Raw genomic sequence first — 6,266 nt, forward strand, 5'->3', positions numbered from 1 at the left:
ACAATTATGTGTCCGGCCAGAGGTTGAGTTGGGAGGAGGACAGGTGGTTCTAAAACCGGACTGTCCGGCGTGAAACCGGACGTCTGGCCACTCTTTCTGCCAACTTTTGGCATTTTTGCGAGATGCAAGCAGCAGCATTAAAACTTGAAGCGACCACGGGGCTGCACTGCAGAATGTAAACACGGGTCGTAAAGCGTTGTGACATGCTGCCTTACGGTGCTGAAAAGTGCCGTAAAAACGGCTCGGGAAATAAGGAAAAGAACCAAATTCATTTAAAAGGTTTATATTCTAAATGTCCGTAAGGCATATAAATATTGATAAAAAAACGATAACGAATGCCATTTTGTCTATCATTTCAGTTCGTTTTAGTTAGTTTTGTGAACACACAATACAGTTTTAGTTTAGTTATCGTTTTTTAATTTATTTTAGTTTCAGTTTAGTTTCAGTTAACTAAAATGTTTTTTTAATTCTAGTTTTCGTTTTTTCGTTAGTTATAGTTAACTATAATAACCTTAATTGGGTCGTAGTCTAGATGTGTTCATGTAAAAAAATCTCACCAGGTTAATATAAATAGTATAAAATTGTCTCACGCAACAAAGTATTATATACTACAGACGAACCAGATTGTTAGCCTTGACCTTTTTCTCATTTAGTGTTGGGTATAACGGCGTTTAAACAAACGGCGCTACCTAACGTCGTTATTTTTTTCAGTAACGGGTAATCTAATTAATTACAATTGTCATCGTTACAACGCAGTTACCGTTACTGACAATGAAATGTGCTCCGTTATTATGTTAAGCGTCCCCAAGCTTTCTGTTACCACGGGCCGGCTGACAGTTTGTGTGTGTCTGTGACTCTGTGTGTGTGTGCGCGTGTGTGCAATGGGGCTGCTGCTGCTCCTCCTGCTGCACACCTCGGAGCAATGCTCTGTCGGATGATAGTATGCCTCCCAGCGCAAACATGAAGCCCAACACACACCGGCTCCGTCCGCTGCTTCGCGCTGCGTCGCCCGGCGCGCCGATAGAACCAATTATATTTTCTAGGCGGCGCCGCGCAGCAACGCGCCGCGTCGGACGGAGCCGGTGTGTGTTGGGCTTCTCACGGTTAGAATAAAACAAACATAGCAGTCAGTTGTGAAAGCTTGATGCTACACAGACCCTGCTAATGCTAATTCTAAAGCTAATGTTGACAGCCTGACTGCATGCGTGCTTGCAGGGGAGAGAGAGAGAGAGAGAGAGAGAGAGAGATGTGTGTGTGTGTGTGTGTGTGTGTGTGTGTGTGTGTGTGTGTGTGTGTGTGTGTGTGTGCGTGTGTGTGTGAGTGACTGACCACTGACCAGTTGTCTTGTCTTAAGTTCTGAGCCAATTTGTGTCTTTAATTAGACAGTATTGTCTACCAGTTGTCTTGTCTGAAGTTGTTTTTGAGGTCCAAAAAGTTTGAGAGCCACTGGTGTAGGCAATTACACCTGGTTTACTGTTGAGGTTCAATAAATATTATATTGAAGTGCAATACATATATTGAAGTTGAAGTTTATTTCTCCCTCATGGCAAAAGGTTATTATGTCTTATGTGTAAGTTGTAACTTGTAAGTACCTGTCTATGCTGTTCTACTCTATGCACCTTGTGAAACCTGCTCCCAAAAACAATCCAAATTCTTAGACATATTACAACTTTTTTTACGCAAATAGTTACTTTTCCTAGTAACTAGTTACTTTTACAATAGAGTAATTCAGTTACTAACTCAGTTACTTTTTTGGAGAAGTAACTAGTAACTATAACTAATTACTTTTTTAAAGTAACGCGCCCAACACTAAATGACACAATCATTTTTCAACATATAAAGTTCATATTCTTAGGGATTTGTGATGTAACAAGCAGAGCGGCCAGTCTACGCGGCCTGCAGGCAGCAGCACAAGTCATGTTTATACTTAGTCGTAAGACAGTGTCACGCCACGAACATAGCAGATCTACAAGCCCACATGTCATGGATTTGTTGTGTTTTGTTGTGAATTTGTTTGAATTTTGTTGTGAATTTGTTGTGAATCAACAATCAAGTTTTTATTTGCCAGTAACTTGTACTTGTAGGAGCAGTGTAATGCTATTGTTCCGCAAATTGTGCTACAATATTATATTAAAGCAGAAGTGGCAAAAGTTTTTATTAAATTTTTTACGCACCATTATAATGTTCTTATTTTGATCATAAGACCCAATTACTGAAAGTCAGTCGGGGTGCATACTTAGTTTAGACTAGTTATTGGTTAGACATGGGTTAAGGTTAGGGGGGGGGGCATCCTTTTGTCCGGCATAGGCCCGACGGGGCATACGTCCGACACTGCGCTGGGGGTCGGGAGAGGGTTGGGGTTAGGTTTAGGTGTCTGCCCCGGGGGAGGTTAGGGTTAGGGTGAGGGTTTAAGATAGGTTGTCGATCGGACCAATGCTCCGTCGGATCAAAGTATAGTAACCAAGGTTAGGTTTAGGTGTGCTGCCCCGTGGGAGGTTAGGGTTAGGGTGAGGGTTAAGGTTAGGTTTAGGTGTTCTGAACCGTGGGAGGTTAGGGTTAGGGTGAGGGTTAAGGTTAGGTTTAGGTGTTCTGAACCGTGGGAGGTTAGGGTTAGGGTGAGGGTTAAGGTTATGTTTAGGTGTGCTGCCCCGTGCATGGGAGGTTAGGGTTAGGGTGAGGGTTAAGGTTAGGTTTAGGTGTGCTGCCCCGTGGGAGGTATAGGGTTAGGGTGAGGGTTAAGGTTAGGTTTAGGTGTGCTGCCCCGTGGGAGGTTAGGGTTAGTGTGAGGGTTTGAGATAGGTTGTATAGTCGACAATATGTCATATTAGGAGTCCTACTAACTAAACCATACATGGTAAATGGCGTCCCGGGGGCCACATGCGGCCCCCACCTTCACTTAATGCGGCCCGCAGGTTAATAGCAGAATACTCCTATATTATTGATTTCAGCTAATTACTACAATTCAAATGCTATTGTCTTTTTTAAATATTAAAAGGTTATACTTTTCAGGATTCCAATTCAGAAATAGCAAAAATAAATGAATAAATCAGGATTTCAATTAAAATATAGCAAACATAGCTGATCTACAAGCTCAAAATGCATTATCAGTTCCTCCAGATCTGCCATGTCCGCCGCGTCACGCCGTTGACCGTTGTACGACAAAGCATAAACTGCTGCCTGTCTGTCTGCCTGTCTGTCTGTCTGTCTGTCTGTCTGTCTGTCTGTCTGTCTGTCTGTCTGTCTGTCTGTCTGTCTGTCTGTCTGTCTGTCTGTCTGTCTGTCTGTCTGTCTGTCTGTCTGTCTGTCTGTCTGCCTGCCTGTCTGTCTGTCTGTCTGTCTGCCTGTCTGTCTGAATGCTGAAGCACTGAGAAAGCTGTTACGCCTTTTGTCTTCGTCCTTTTTTCCCAACTTGACTACAGGAGCAGTGGTCTCAAAAACATAGAGGAAAACTTGACAGAAAAAGACTCGCTCACTATATAAAAAATAAAGGAAAAGTCTAACAGACCGAGACTTAAGAAAACATTTTTTTCTTTTATTTTAACATAAAAGTACATTAAAAGTAGCAAACATTTCGGTCCTAAGACCTTCATCAGTGCTATAATATATATATAGTCTTTTTCTGTCAAGTTTTCCTGCCTGTCAGAATGACCTCTACTTTTAATCATTTGAGGGAAACAAAGAACACATGTGAGAAACGATCATGTTAGATGTGTGAAAAGTGACAATGCTATTGACAATATCCTAAGGTGGAAGGGCCAAGGAGGATGCTGTGACCACTAACCCAGCCTTAGCCACTGAAGAGGCAGGACTCAGCAGCCAGGTGGACACCACAGGTGGGTCTGGCATGGGACGTGCACACATAGACATCAAAGGGGGCTTCAGCCCCTGCCCTTTTGCCCGTCTGTAAAATAACTGCCCTTTCTGTGGTGAAAGAAATGCAAAATGCAACTCCTTTCCTTTCCAACATGCTGGAAGGCAGCGCATTCAGGAGAATTGCTTTTCTTTTATACCAAGTCTCCTGAACTTGAACATATTTGTTTCGAAATCCACTAGCTAAAGAGTGCTGGGTTGCGCCCCCAAAAAAGCTGATCTACAAGCTCTCAACGCGTTGTGAGCTTGTAGATCTGCTATTTTCGCTGTTTTTGTCCAAAAGTGCCCTCTTACGGGATTTCAGCCCCTGCCCCTCTAACACTCTCTGCATGTCCCTGGGGTATGCAGGAAGCATGTTCATGACGTCTAGATATTAGATCTATAGGACATTTATTATGATATCTCTGCTGTCGGGGAGAAACCAACTCCAAAATGTTCATTAAAAAAAACTATTTTAGATAATGCACACTGCCTCATCAAAATTGATATTGTGACTTTATATATTGTCAATTGCTATTCCCGACAGTGACGATAGATACATAATTTGGTAACACTTTACAATAATATGGCCATTAGCAGTCATTAGCATGACTCATTAAAGGGGCATTTCAAACATGTGAGATGCTCGATTCATACTTTGATTTTATCAGACACGCCCCCTCAATTACAAACACTAATTGTAATTTCAAACTCAAATTTGAATACCATGATGGATTCATCTAAAACATCCGTCCTTGGTTCAGGTGACTGAATACTGTAACACGTCTGCAGGGGCCATGCATTTTCTTTCTATAAATAAATAAAAAGGTATAATTGAAAAAACACAGCCCCCGACACCCAAACTATAGCCTAGTTAAAATAGCCGATCTACAAGCTCACAACATGTGGCTTCGCGCCGCATTGTGAGCTTGTAGATTGGCTATTTTCACTACTACCTAAACACTACATTTATGGAATTTTTTTGATTTTCTTTCTTTGATTTATTCATGACATTACTTTAAAAAAAATGTTTTTAATTCATGAAACTTTTTGCTTTTTTGAGATTTTCTTTCTTTTTAATGTCCTGAAATAGTAATAATTAAAAACAAAATGTAGGAAACAAAACATAAAGGGACCCATAACAATGTGTCCATGACCCACAAATGGGTCCCGACCCTCTATTTGGGAAACAGTGTTCTAAAGAACAAGTCTAAAATTGTAAATTTAAGGAAACACAGACATTTTGATCTGTAAGGGCAAACCTTACAGTATACAGAAAACAAAAATCAATTGCAATGCTTAATATAATATTCAAATAGGGAAATCTTACCTGAAATAGGTTCAAAAGTAGGTCAACTTCATTACGCTTGCATAATGCATGGCTGCCAAATAAACTATTTTTCTGCAGTGCATTTGGTGCAACAGATAAACTACAACTAGACCCAAGCAGAATGTATTAGTAGAGACGATCCATGTTCTCTGTTACAGTGGAACTGATTTATTCTGATATTTGTCTCCTCAGCTCTCCAGACTGAATCACACAACACAACAGGTAAACAAAGAACACATTATTACTTGCGCAAGCAGAGGTTGGTTGGTTGGTTGGTTGGTTGGTTGGTTAGATGTTCATAAAACTTTCACTTATATATGTTTATTTTGATTTATTTTTAAATAGCTAAAATAGCCGATCTACATGCGATACGATGTTGCGATGTGTTACAGAGACCAAAACTTACAAGCCCTAATAGATAGGAAAATAGTAGATCCACAAGCTCACGTTGTGGGCTTGTAGATCTTCTATTTTCACTGTCTTACTTTATTGCGTTGTGTGCTTGTAGATCGGATATATAGGAACAAGCAGGGAAAAAAGTTGAAATATGGAAATAAGAGGTTAACGATATATCCCAGGTGTGGTATTGACGATAATAAACACAGACATTCATAAATGAACTTCACGCATAACTGTCGATAGAACTGTTGCTTTTTACTCTTATTGTGTAATGATATCCCAACAACTACTTCCTGTGCCTCAGTGTTCAACAGCGCGTGTGACAGCGAAGAGTTCCTGTGTCAAAACAAAATATGTGTCCCCAAGAGCTTTGTGTGCGACCATGACGACGACTGTGGTGACGGCTCAGATGAGCCCAAGGAGTGTGGTGAGTGGACGCTTCTCATACTGAATGAATATGGATGTGAATTAATTTGGTCTCAGACGGATAGGAAAATATGTTGTGCCTAATGCGAGATCCTGTTAAAACGTTTCAAACATATTCACAATGTCAAGCTCTATACTTCCTGTTCCAGAGTATCCACCATGTGACTCCAACCAGTTCCGCTGTGCCAACGGCCGCTGTCTCATCCAGAGAGCGTGGGAGTGTGACGGAGAGCTCGACTGTCAAGACCACTCAGATGAAGCT

The 6,266-nt window shown here is 41.1% G+C and overlaps 1 long non-coding RNA gene across 1 annotated transcript; it reads left to right on the top strand.

The window, feature by feature from the left end:
* Positions 1 to 3,754: 3,754 nt before the first annotated feature.
* On the top strand, positions 3,755 to 5,959 carry LOC310857896. The gene is made up of 3 exons (XR_014569181.1): positions 3,755 to 3,833; positions 5,372 to 5,401; positions 5,883 to 5,959. It is a non-coding gene; the product is annotated as an uncharacterized lncRNA (long non-coding RNA).
* The last annotated feature ends 307 nt before the right edge of the window (positions 5,960 to 6,266 follow it).

This window comes from Protomyctophum parallelum (assembly GCF_964188405.1).
Source record: "Protomyctophum parallelum genome assembly, chromosome: 4".
In the NCBI taxonomy this organism is placed as follows: Eukaryota; Metazoa; Chordata; class Actinopteri; order Myctophiformes; family Myctophidae; genus Protomyctophum; species Protomyctophum parallelum.